We start from the raw sequence: 14,244 nt of genomic DNA, 5'->3' as shown, positions 1-14,244 counted from the left end.
AGCACATTCTGATTAAGAATTGATTAGTTCATCTCTCGAGTCTTTCGAATCATTCGTTCTTTTGTCACATGACGTGACAGCATTGGATAGAGAAATTAGTTAATTTACAAGCTTCCTTACAAACGGGTGCATAGTTATATAGTGCAATAAGCATTGTGCTTTGGTACTTTTAATATAAAACAAAGTCTCAGATTTCAAATTTTGTCCATTGTATTGCAATATTCAAACAACAAATGGCGTTTTGGCGCTGTTTAATGCGAAGTGACCACATTAATACCAGTTTCAGCACAAAATAAACATGACTAAACATCCAAAGGTAAGTTAAAAGAAAGAGTACAACTGTACAATCCATATCCTGTCTCATGTAATCGCCCAATCAGTGTTTCAGCCGCGCAAAGTCGTCAATATAACGGCTTGTAAACAATGACACGTAACGTCACATTTACCTCAGAAAAACATATTCGGTGACCATAAACTCATTAGTCAGATAGAAAAATAAACTGTAGAGAGGGGCATTTTGCTAAATATATGCACCATATGACATAAATAAAGAAGTCTGATCCCGCTGTTTCCTTTGTGCTGGTGAGTTTTGTTTTTCCTTTCTTTAAGTCTCATTTGTAGCATCACCGTTAAAAGGCTATCTCTTCGGGATTGGGCAAGGCCAAAACAACAAACAAAACATATCACTAACTGTACCCAAGACTCTAATTAGTCTATGTGAAAGAAAAGGAAACAAATGACAGCATTCTTCCCTAACTCCCTATCTAACACAAAAACAGGAAAAAACGATAGTTACAATAAAGAAAACCGGCACCCAATCCCTACAGCCTTCATGGTGGAGAGACACGCTATTCACAATATTTGCAAAATACAGAAGAATAGCGGCATACTCGCCAGCTTAACTTAACAGAAATGACAAGGAAAGAAAATTAACTAAATAGCTTAAACAACACAAAAGTAGGTAACATCAAATAATAAAGGACTAAGTAATCACGAGAATGCACAAGCTGAAGTGCTAGAATTAAGGCTAAAGCTTCTTTTTCAATAGTACTGTAGTTGCGCTGTGCCCGGAGGAAGTTTCTGGAGAAATAAGCCACAGGATGATCAATTCCATTATCACTTTCCTGCAGCAATACAGCCCCTGCCCCAACAGCACTTGCATCCACTTCCAATCTGAAACGACGAGAGAAGTCAGGGGCAGAGAGTATGGGGCATTACACATCAGATCCTTTGCAGCATTTAATGCAAATGAACTCAACAAATCGGTAAGGGGAGACACAACCATAGCAAAATTCTTGCAAAACCCCCTATAATAGCCCACCATCCCTAGAAAACGGCGGAGCTCCCTTTTGGTCCTAGGGGATAGAAATTCAGACATTGCAGCAACCTTAGCATCCAAAGGACACACACATCCCTGTCCCATCTGCTTACCCAAGTATGTAACCATAGCCTTCCCAAACTCACATTTGGCCAAATTAATGGTTAAAGAAGCCTCTTGTAAGCGCGCAAAAACCTCGCGCAACATTCGCAAGTGTTCCTCCCAAGTACTGGTATAAACAACCACATCATCCAAGTATGCTTCGCAATTTGATACACCGGACAAAACCTTATGCATCAGCCGCTGGAAGGTGGCTGGTGCATTTCGCATCCCAAAAGCCATCACTGAATACTGAAGGAAATTGTCCGGTGTAACAAAAGCAGAAATTTCAGAAGCTCTAGCCGTTAATGGAACCTGCCAATACCCCTTTAACAGGTCTAGCTTGCTCACAAAACGCGCTGAGCCAACACGATCGACGCAGTCCTCCATTCTAGGGAGGGGGAACGAGTCCGATTTTGTGACATCATTCACCTTCCTGTGGTCGGTACAGAACCTGAAAGTGCCATCAGATTTCGGCACTAACAGGCAGGGCAAACTCCACGGATTAGAACTGGGAACTGCAAGACCATGCTTCAACAGATAATCAACTTCTACTCTCATCGCGTTTCTCTTAAAAGGATTCACACGATAGGGAGAAGTTGATTATCTGTTGAAGCATGGTCTTGCAGTTCCCAGTTCTAGTCCGTGGAGTTCGCCCTGCCTGTTAGTGCCGAAGTCTGACGGCACGTTCAGGTTCTGTACTGACTACAGGAAAGTGAATGATGTCACAAAATCTGACTCGTTCCCCCTCCCTAGAATGGAGGACTGCGTCGATCGTGTTGGCTCAGCGCGTTTTGTGAGCAAGCTAGACCTGTTAAAGGGGTATTGGCAGGTTCCATTAACGGCTAGAGCTTCTGAAATTTCTGCTTTTGTTACACCGGACAATTTCCTTCAGTATTCAGTGATGGCTTTTGGGATGCGAAATGCACCAGCCACCTTCCAGCGGCTGATGCATAAGGTTTTGTCCGGTGTATCAAATTGCGAAGCATACTTGGATGATGTGGTTGTTTATACCAGTACTTGGGAGGAACACTTGCGAGTGTTGCGCGAGGTTTTTACACGCTTACAGGAGGCTTCTTTAACCATTAATTTGGCCAAATGTGAGTTTGGGAAGGCTATGGTTACATACTTGGGTAAGCAGGTGGGACAGGGATGTGTGTGTCCTGTGGATGCTAAGGTTGCTGCAATGTCTGAATTTCCATCCCCTAGGACCAAAAGGGAGCTCCGCCGTTTTCTAGGGATGGTGGGCTATTATAGGGGGTTTTGCAAGAATTTTGCTATGGTTGTGTCTCCCCTTACCGATTTGTTGAGTTCATCTAGAGCTTTTTGTTGGGATGCGGAGTGTGAGGTTGCATTCCATGCTGCAAAGGATCTGATGTGTAATGCCCCCGTACTCTCTGCCCCTGACTTCTCTCGTCGTTTCAAATTGGAAGTGGATGCAAGTGCTGTTGGGGCCGGGGCGGTATTGCTGCAGGAAAGTGATAACGGAATTGATCACCCTGTGGCTTATTTCTCCAGAAAATTTATCCGGGCACAGCGCAACTACAGTACGATTGAAAAGGAAGCTTTAGCCTTAATTCTAGCACTTCAGCACTTTGAAGTTTATGTTGGAGGTAGTACTTTACCTGTAGTGGTTTATACAGACCACAATCCATTGACTTTTCTCTCACGTATGGCGAATGCAAATCAAAGGTTGATGAGGTGGTCACTAATGGTCCAAGGGTTCAACCTTGACATACGCTATAAAAAGGGTAGTGAAAATATACTTGCGGACTCTCTCTCTCGTGTTTATATTGGAGATTAAATGTTGTCAAAACAATTTGACAACATTTAATCTCCAATATAAACACGAGAGAGAGAGAGTCCGCAAGTATATTTTCACTACCCTTTTTATAGCGTATGTCAAGGTTGAACCCTTGGACCATTAGTGACCACCTCATCAACCTTTGATTTGCATTCGCCATACGTGAGAGAAAAGTCAATGGATTGTGGTCTGTATAAACCACTACAGGTAAAGTACTACCTCCAACATAAACTTCAAAGTGCTGAAGTGCTAGAATTAAGGCTAAAGCTTCCTTTTCAATCGTACTGTAGTTGCGCTGTGCCCGGATAAATTTTCTGGAGAAATAAGCCACAGGGTGATCAATTCCGTTATCACTTTCCTGCAGCAATACCGCCCCGGCCCCAACAGCACTTGCATCCACTTCCAATTTGAAACGACGAGAGAAGTCAGGGGCAGAGAGTACGGGGGCATTACACATCAGATCCTTTGCAGCATGGAATGCAACCTCACACTCCGCATCCCAACAAAAAGCTCTAGATGAACTCAACAAATCGGTAAGGGGAGACACAACCATAGCAAAATTCTTGCAAAACCCCCTATAATAGCCCACCATCCCTAGAAAACGGCGGAGCTCCCTTTTGGTCCTAGGGGATGGAAATTCAGACATTGCAGCAACCTTAGCATCCACAGGACACACACATCCCTGTCCCACCTGCTTACCCAAGTATGTAACCATAGCCTTCCCAAACTCACATTTGGCCAAATTAATGGTTAAAGAAGCCTCCTGTAAGCGTGTAAAAACCTCGCGCAACACTCGCAAGTGTTCCTCCCAAGTACTGGTATAAACAACCACATCATCCAAGTATGCTTCGCAATTTGATACACCGGACAAAACCTTATGCATCAGCCGCTGGAAGGTGGCTGGTGCATTTCGCATCCCAAAAGCCATCACTGAATACTGAAGGAAATTGTCCGGTGTAACAAAAGCAGAAATTTCAGAAGCTCTAGCCGTTAATGGAACCTGCCAATACCCCTTTAACAGGTCTAGCTTGCTCACAAAACGCGCTGACGATCGACGATCGACGCAGTCCTCCATTCTAGGGAGGGGGAACGAGTCAGATTTTGTGACATCATTCACTAGTCAGTACACAGTACAGAACCTGAACGTGCCGTCAGACTTCGGCACTAACAGGCAGGGCGAACTCCACGGACTAGAACTGGGAACTGCAAGACCATGCTTCAACAGATAATCAACTTCTACTCTCATCGCGTTTCTCTTAAAAGGATTCACACGATAGGGGTGCTGTTTGATGGGAGCGGCATTAGTTACGTCAATGTCATGAAAGAGTACAGTAGTTTGTGTCAAATCATCGGAAAATACGAAAGGAAAGTCTCTTATCAACGTCACCATGTCATCACGAAAATCTACAGACAAATAGCTTAACCGTGTGTCGATGTTCCTAAGAATTTCAGAATTCGGAAGTCTAGCACACAGCCTCGTTTCAACTTGAGCACTCAAATCATCTTCCTCATCAACAATTGGAGCAAGTGCCATGGCAATAGTAGAGACAGGCATGGCCTCACCACCAATCTTCTCTCTACACACATACGGCTTTATCATATTCACGTGGCAGACGCGACTCTTTTTCCTACGATCAGGAGTGCGGATTACATAATTCGTTTCACTCAATTTTTCGGCGATCGTGTAAGGACCAGAAAATCTGGCCTGCAATGGAGAACCCGGAATTGATAACAAAATGAGAACCAAATCATTTACTTCAAAACTACGATAAACCCCTTGTCGATCATAAACCCATAGGAGAGAAAACAGTACGATGCGTTAAGACAAATTCATCACCCGAGACGGCGGCAGCAGAGAGAGACGTCACCTTTCGTTCATTTAAGTGAACCACCAGAGTTTCAGGAATACACCTTTTAAAATCTTCTAACAGAATTAACTCTTTTAGATCTTCGAAAGTAGAGACTTTACTTGCTGCACACCATTTATCAAAAAGAGTTTGTTTCTCTCTCGCAAACTCCACAAAGGTTTGTTTGTCTGTTTTCAAATGGGCTCTAAATCTCTGTCTGTACGCTTCAGGTACTAACTCGTAAGCACGTAAAACAGTTGTTTTAATCTCGTCATAGTCAAGACTTTTTTCCACCGGCAATGCTGAACAAACCTCCTGCGCTTTTCCAACCAATTTACACTGCAACAGTAGAGACCACATCTCTTTAGGCCATTGCAACGCACCGTGAAATAGGAGTCCACTTCCGCTTCTCTAAAGGAAGGTACCAAATTAATGTGCTTGCTTACGTCAAACACGGGAAACACATTCCCATCAGGAATAGGAGGATGATAAGCAGAAGCAGGTGCAGGACCTGAGGGCAGCTGAGTGAAAGACATAGAGGGCGTACGTTCTGGCGACTCCACAGCCGGCAGTGGTCGACCGTGAAGATCGCGAAATCGTCTCTCTCTCTCCCTCCAACTCCAACTCCCTCACAATCGAACCTCCCCTTCGGGACTACGTGCAGCCCCTGCTGTGCCACCTTCACCCTCCAGCGGCACGTGGCTCTGCACAGTACTCTTAATGACAATGTGAGATTTTCAGTGGATAAATAATGCTTCTACATGGACAACTGTCTACAAAGTTTACCCTCTGTACAAAAAGCATGTCAGTTAGTGGATAAGTTATGGGCCCTCTTGTCCTTTGGTGGTTTCAACATCCGACAATGGGCCAGTGATGCAATAGAAGTTGTTAGTCACCTAGCCCCCGCCCCTCCACTGAGCAGGAGATGTGGCTCTCTCAAGATAAAGCCGACCCACGAGAGTCAACCTGGCACTGCGAGTCTGATCAGCTAGGGTTCAAACATAGACCTGTCACATATATTGCCTTGACGATGAGGAGCATCTGCCGGGTGCTGGCAAGTCAGTATGTCCCTCTTGGGGTCATCCTTCCATATATGACCAGAGCCAAGTTGATTTGGGTGAAATCAACTTGACCCACAGCTTTGGGTGAACCACCGGGACTGGGACAACCCACAACTCTCTAATGATGTCCAGCATGCATAGATAGCCTGGGAAGAGGAGCTACCGCAAGTAACGCTCCCTAGATGCTATAACCCCTCTTACATGGATCATTCAGACATATGCCGGGAGATCCACATCTTCAGTGATGCCTCTGAGAAGGCATATGGGGCTGTGGCCTACCTCCTTTCAGAAGGTCACCAGGGGGAACTCCACCTTGCCTTTCTTTTAGCCCGATCCAGAGTGGCCCCACGAAAGCAACAGTCAATACTGAAATTTGAGCTCTGCGCCGCTTTGTTAGGTGCACAGTTGGCAAAGTTGCTTGCAAATGAGCTGTTACAACCCTGGCCTAGGGTCAGGGAAAATAACATAAATAAAGAAGTCTGAACCCGCTGTTACCTTTGTGCTGGTGAGTTTTGTTTTTCCTTTCTTTAAGTCTCATTTGTAGCATCACCGTTAAAAGGCTATCTCTTCGGGATTGGGCAAGGCCAAAACAACAAACAAAACATATCACTAACTGTACCCAAGACTCTAATTAGTCTATGTGAAAGAAAAGGAAACAAATGACAGCATTCTTCCCTAACTCCCTATCTAACACAAAAACAGGAAAAAACGATATTTACAATAAAGAAAACCGGCACCCAATCCCTACAGCTTTCATGGTGGAGAGACACGCTATTCACAATATTTGCAAAAGAATAGCAAAAATGCGCTGAGCCAACACGATCGACGCAGTCCTCCATTCTAGGGAGGGTGTTGCATTTGCAAAAGAATTTGCTAAAGAATAGCAAAATATTTACAGAAGAATAGCGGCATACTCTCCAGCTTAATTAACAGAAATGACAAGGAAAGAAAATTAACTAAATAGCTTAAACAACAAAACAATAGTTAACATAAAGTAATAAAGGTCTAAGTAATCGAGGAAATACACAACAAGATTCTCAACACAAAGAAAAAGGTTCCACGCTATGTTGCAACGAGACTTAATTCACAACACACAACAATGCCAACAGCTCTGCTCTCTCTGCCTTTCGCCTCCTACGTCCCACTATTTCAAAAGATGCTGGATCTCCAGGGACGAATCAGCAGATGTGTCTTTTACGTCCAATTAGGGCGGAGTCACCTAAGAGAGAGAGAGAGAGAGAGAGAGAGAGAGAGAGAGAGAGAGAGAGAGACAGAGAGAGAGAGAGAGAGAGAGAGAGAGAGAGAGAGAGAGAAACTACGTCCCCGGACGTAACAAAGAGCTGTTTGTGTGCAAAATAGAACTGAATGATTCTGGATATTTTTTTTTCTTCTTTTTTCCCCTCCCCCAATGGAAGTTGTGGTTCTCCCATGATTTTGAAGAAAAAAACATTAGACAACTAAACACTCGAGATGTACTTGTTCCATTACTGGATGAATCAGCGTTCTTGAACGAATCTCTTGTATGATTCAAAGACAAATACATTTTAACAGCCCCTTTTCGCCACCTACTGGCATAACAATGTAATCGATAAACCTTCATTTAAGGTGTGAAATTACTTTCAAAAGGTGATTTACTCTATTTTAATCGCTACCATACACATCGTACACAGTTTATATCTGAACTATAACCTTTTATCCCAGTACTTCTGTGATTTGAATGTTTGTAACAGAAATAATGATACTGTGTGGCTGAAAAGACTGAGAAGCTGTTTCATTCATGACAGATGACAGCTGCTCTCTTTAGGTCAATGGCAGCGCGAACGCATATTTAAGTGCTCAAATCAAATCACACTGGTGTGATTGTACGCTGCACGGATGAACCAAGTGATCACAACATTGATCGCACACGTCAAAGGTTGAGGAATGAAACAGACGAATCATTGTAATTTAGGAATAGAATCACATTGGTGTTTGAGTCGTGTTTGCGATCTTTAACGATCTATTAAATTAAAGTGCTTTGTCATGTTGGTGGTGACACCTCTCTTACAACATGTTTAGCTATCACAGATATTATACTGAGCTTTTTTGGCTTCTGATCGCTAATGTAGCCAAACTTTGGAACGCTTAGATTAGTGAGCAAGGTCCTGGCAAATCGCTATAGGTCCACACAGATGAAGAAAAAAAAAAGCGCATAGGAATCGATAGGCGGAATCGAAATTTTTATTTGACAACAAGTATCCGATTCCTGACCTTAAGTATCCGATTCTGGAATCAGAATCAATTTCGATTCCCAACCCTACTCTCATGTATATTTTACAGCATTAGTTGAGAGATTTTTTTTCCTTGAGAAAATTTGGCATGTACTGTACCTGATATATATCCAAAATAATCAATATTGAATCGAATCGAATTGGTAATTGAATGGAATCGGTAATCGAATGGAAACGCAAGCTTGTGAATGAGAATCGAATCGAATCGTGAAATTTGTGTCAAAACCTAGCCCTAGTGACAAGGCTTCCAAAATGGATGCAGGCAAAATGGAGGTGCATCATTTCACATCTCCTAATAAGTGGGATGTTGAGTGGCGGTGCAGAACTCTGTAGGTATTGTGATGTTCCATGTAGTCATGGCTGACTTCGCCGTGCATCACCATTTTTTTTTACATTATCGTTACGTTAAGAATGAGGGAGACGACAATTTGAAATTCCATTTGAGCAGCCAGAGCGACTGAGATGCATCTGTAAAAATCAGATTAGAATCGCATTTCAAACCACCTCCATATGTGCCTTATCCCGCCTCAATAAAAGAAGATGAGTTTTTGTGTGAACGCATACAGGCAACATCTGCTTCATAATCTGACATCAAGAAAAATTATCTGTGGGCAAGTGTGTCTCCCTCGCCTTGTGATGGCTTGGAAAATCCAGCGGGAATTAAATGAATGTGTCGATGTCACTGTGAGGAAGTTGCACACTAATCTTGCAACAAACCCAGTATTACTGGTAACACCAGGACTGGGGCTTTGAATGCTTTCACTTTAGAATTCGCAGTCCTGATGTCACACAAGAAAAGATAATTGTCTGTTGTGCTTACATCTTTACACCTTTCATTAACACGGAAATGAATGCATTTCAGATGGATTCTTTATTATTCTTAATGAAAAGCACAACAACAATAAAACAGTACAATGACAAATTATCTTATTTTTATTAACGAAAATGTTTATAAAGTTTTTGTTTACAACGTTTAGCAAACTATGGAACCAAAAAAAAAAGTCTTCCACAATGTAGCGTAATGTCATGTAAACAGCAAAAGTCGACAGGCTTCTCAAAATGAAAACAAAAAGAAATTTAAAACTAAATTGGCTGTTGATGACAGTGCTTGCATTTCTCATGGATCCTCTGCCATTGTCTCACCTGTATCGGTAACACAGAGTAGGCCTACCGCAGCAAGCCTAGTCCAGACATAGCCAGATGTCGAGATATCGGATATATATCTGATTTAAAAGCACATTTGGAAGTGGCTCAAAACGGATGTGGAAAAAATCAGATCCTGTGTGGATGTTTGTGTTTATATGTGTGCAAAAATATCCGATCTGTGTCACATGTGAGTAAAAAAACCTTTATGTTTTTTGTTTTTTTTGCCAGTATAAACGTAGCCATAGACACTGGCAGCAATATTCTGAAATGTCAGATAAATGTATACAGTGTTTAAGAATAATTCAATTCAATTCAAGTTTATTTGTGTAGTGCTTTTCACAATAAAAATCGTTGCAAAGCAACTTTACAGAAAATTAAGTTTCTACAATATATTTAGTAGCATGAAAAGTAACGGCCCTAGTACTGAGCCTTGAGGTACTCCATACTGTACTTTTGATCGATATGAAACCTCTTCATTCACTGCTACGAATTGATGGCAGTCAGATAAGTACTATTTGAACCATGCTAATGCACTTCCATTAATGCCAACAAAGTTTTCTAGTCTATTCAAAAGAATGTTGTGGTCAATAGTGTCGAACGCAGTGCTAAGTTCCAGTAGCACTAATAGAGAGATACAACCACGATCAGATGATAAGAGCAGTTCATTTGAAACTCTAATGAGAGCAGTCTCAGTACTATGATACGGTCTAAACCCTGACTGGAAATCACTATCTCGAATACCGCTTCGGAGCGGTTTTCGAGGCTAAGCGTATCCCATCATGCATCATGTTCTGGATATAAATCGTGAGATTTTTTGGCCAGACCTCGCGAGATGTCGCGAAAAACTTTTCAGTGTAAGTTAAATAATTACATATTACATATAATTTGTTAATAAAACGTAAAGTGTTGCACATTTAGGTTCTGTATTTTATAAAACGTTTGAAATGGCTTTTTATCACGTAATTTGAAACACCATATTAATTAAATTGTGTGGTTTGTTAGGGACTGCTGAACAAACATTAACATTTATAAAGTTGCGTTCAGAAAATGAAGAGTTGTTTACAGGTGCAAAGAATTCTGCATCTGAAGGTTTCAGGTAAGCGTAGATAATGATCTTTATGTCCAGCTAATGTTCATTTCAGACAGTTGAAGTGTGCATTTTATTTAACGGCAAAACATAAAAATGTAAATTAAACAGTTCATAAAAATACGTTTTTGCCAGTTGCTGTCTCCTGTCTTTAGACACATTTTAGGTGAAATGGGTTTAGACTGCATGGTGACTTGTGACCAGGCCAAAAGGAAATGGGAGAACCTGAAATTCAAATACAAGGTATTGTACTGTGCATTTACAAATGCACCAAGAGCTTGTAACACTCCAAAGAGAAAGGAAAAATTGAAATCGCATCATATGACCCCTTTAAATTGTATGTATGGTATATCTCTTAATTGCTTTATAGGACATTAAACAGAAATCAAAGATGACGGGGTCAGGGACAGAAGGAGGAGAGGAGACAGCAGGTACATGGCTGTTCTATGCAGCCATGGATGAGGCTATAGGGGGCAGGCCTTCTGTTACTCCAGTCAATTTGTTTGCATCGGGTGGGCCAGAGGGACCCCACACAGAAAAATGCAAGTTGTGACATGCCTTCAGTGGCCATTACTCAGTCCCCACCAGGAGATAACCAGTCCTCAGCAGCAAGCATCCAGTCCACAGAAGCTGAGTCTGGGTCATCTGGAATGCAAGAGAAATCAAAGAGGAAAAGTCCACGTAAAAGAAAGCAAAGAAATGAAGTGCTTGAGTTTCTCAGGGAAAAGGAAGAAAACTCATTATTGCGTCGATGTGTTATGTGGTAAGTTCTTAAAAGAAAGAAAAAAACAACGAGAACCGCTGCCGCTACCTGGACTATCATTTTCACACTCGCTAAGTGTGTCCCATCGGGTAAGAAATTCTACATGCACACTTGAGATCTTCACGCCTGTCTATAGCCTATTAAAGTCTACACAACATTATTATATTATCTTTAAATTAATTTTTAAATGATTATTGTGACTTCTCTCCTCTTTCACTGTCGTAGCTCCTCCTTTTATCCTTCCGGAGCTCCTCCGTGGGACTCGAGACCGGTGAGTGGTGCAGGTGTCGCTCATTACTCCACCGGCCTCGCTCCGTTCCCAAGGCTCTTGGCCCCGCCCCCACTCATCACAATTATTATTTAAAATTATTGTCCCTGGATTAGTAGGGTACTCTTGTAATTAAGTAGCGGTGGTAGTGGACAGATTTTAAGTATCAATTCTGCTTAAAAAGATGCAATCTAATCCTGTTTACCAGAAATAAACCTGTTCCCGAGCAGGTTTAAGTTTACGGACCTGTTGCTATGACAGCAACTTCGGGATGAGCTTCGAAGAACCAACCAATCCAAGATCATGCCAAATCATCAACAATCAAATCCAGCTAACTGAGTTAGCGACATACGAAGAACGGGCCCCAGGCCCAGGAACAATGTTTACAGGGCTTGTCATAGGGTTCACAAACCCACCAACACCACTGAAAGAGACATGTGGGATTAAATGTATTATCCTTTTTGACAGTTACAGTGCATTGTTGCTATATTTGATCAATTGAAAGGCTTTGTGTACACAAAGTACACAATTTCAGCTGAAAACATCTTCCTTGTAATCTTTTAAATACATGCAAATCATGCTTTACAACGTGCCATGTAAATGTACTAAAATGCACACACAAACACACACCCTAGTTTCAACGTGATCTCATGAGAATCCGTATGTATTTTATGTAAAATGTGGTTCTACAAAACGTACATTTACTTACGTTTTTACAGACACTAAAACGTACAATACTGACGAATTTACAGCATTTAAACTTACAATACTAACGTATTGATGACATCTAAAATGTTAATTATTTGCGTATGAACAACTTTACAGACTTACAAATGAATCCTTATGTACCTCGTTTTCGTCTCACATCAATGGGTGGTATGGTAGATCTTTCAGTGCTGTAGATCTGAAACTCTGGAATTCTCTTCCACTAACTCTTCACGACACCTTCACTATATCATCATTCAAATCTCAACTAAACACCTATCTTTTCTTACAGTATTTCCTGCCTTCTTCTGACTAATGTTCTGCTGTGAAACTAATGGGCATCTGTGTTGTGTTTTCTGGTTTTGCTGTTAAGTTCCTGTGTATTTATATGTATGCATAATATGTATGTACTGTATCGCATGTATTCATGATTGAAGCTGAGTTTATATATTTTCTCCTTGTACAGCGACCTTGAAATTGCGGCATTAACATTTTATCTTGTATTGTATTCAGTTGTCATATCAATGGCATTATGTTTTCAATTGCATTGTGAAATTAAATTTATGTGATACGAAATTATAACATTTCGTTCTATTCTGTGTGATTTCAGCTGCCAAATTGTTTCAAAGAATACATAATGTTAAACAAGACTAAACCCTTAAAATGATTAACATTTCTGCAATCCTTTAACCATTACTCATGTTTGCTTTGTTTGCCGTGGGACACAAAAGGCGTTTTCTCTGACATGCTGTGACTGACAATAGACTCAAAAACCAAAGTATAAAAAAGTTGCGCACATCCCACAAACCCACACAAGGCTCAGGTGCAGGACAAAAAAAGTCAAACTATAGCAAAAATACAAACGTATTGTCCGCACACTGATATAACTGCTCCATAGCAGTTAACAAATAACAAATTTGTGCCTGACGAAGACCTGATGGTCGAAACGTTGCAATAAATTATTCTTATGGAGCAGAATAATTTTTCTTGGCTTTTGTAACTTGTAATTATTGCATATCGCCACCTACTGTACAGGAGTGTGTAGAGGGACTTGGCAGATACTTTACTGAATTAAAGGGATAGTTCACCCAAAAATGAATATTTGATGTTTATCTGCTTACCCCCAGGGCATCCAAGATGACTTTGTTTCTTCACAATCGAACACAATCGAAGATTTTTAACTCAAACCGTTGCAGTCTGTCAGTCTTATAATAGAAGTGAATGGGAATCACGGCTTTGAGAGTAAAAAAAAACATACACAAACAAAACCAAATTAAACCCTGAGACTCGTGACGATACATTGATATGTAAAGACACAAAACGATCAGTCTGTGCAAAAAACTGAACAGTATTTATATAGTTTTTTACCTCTGATGCACTGCAATGTCCTGAGCGCATCCTCGACAGCTGGTGCGTGACACGTCTTCTTCTTCTTCTTGCTTTACGGCGGATCGCAGACTTATAAGTGCATTACCGCCACCTATCTCTCAAATGGACCATTGACACTCCTAATTGAGATTGTAGACAGAGTTTCTGGTGAGGTGTGTTTTGACACTCCTAATTGAGATTGTACACAGAGTTTCTGGTGAGGTGTGTTTGAATGAGAAGATCGGGATAATAATCTGGATACAATATTCAACGATTAGCAACTTAAATTCTGCTCTACACCTCGACCTCACACAAAACGTCTCAGGTTACGTATGTAACCATGGTTCCCTGAGTAGGGAACGAGACACTGCGTCCTCTAGGGGTCGATATGGGGAACGCCTCGTCGTGACCCATGTCTGAAGCATACATTGAAAAAATACCAACAACACGTTGGCCGGCGACAGCCATGACGTCACTACCGGTGCGACTATAGTATAAATAGGCGCCG

The 14,244-nt window shown here is 41.4% G+C and overlaps 1 long non-coding RNA gene across 1 annotated transcript; it reads left to right on the top strand.

The window, feature by feature from the left end:
• Positions 1–10,379: 10,379 nt before the first annotated feature.
• LOC107703291 (uncharacterized) lies at positions 10,380–11,311 on the top strand. Its single transcript, XR_001635829.1, has 4 exons — positions 10,380–10,399; positions 10,548–10,641; positions 10,788–10,875; positions 11,003–11,311. It is a non-coding gene; the product is annotated as an uncharacterized LOC107703291 (long non-coding RNA).
• The last annotated feature ends 2,933 nt before the right edge of the window (positions 11,312–14,244 follow it).

The sequence above is a fragment of the Sinocyclocheilus anshuiensis genome, unplaced genomic scaffold (assembly GCF_001515605.1).
Source record: "Sinocyclocheilus anshuiensis isolate Anshui unplaced genomic scaffold, SAMN03320099.WGS_v1.1 scaffold1597, whole genome shotgun sequence".
Taxonomy (NCBI): Eukaryota; Metazoa; Chordata; class Actinopteri; order Cypriniformes; family Cyprinidae; genus Sinocyclocheilus; species Sinocyclocheilus anshuiensis.
The sequence above is the reverse complement of the archived record's forward strand: the minus strand, read 5'-3'. Positions and strand labels throughout refer to the sequence as shown.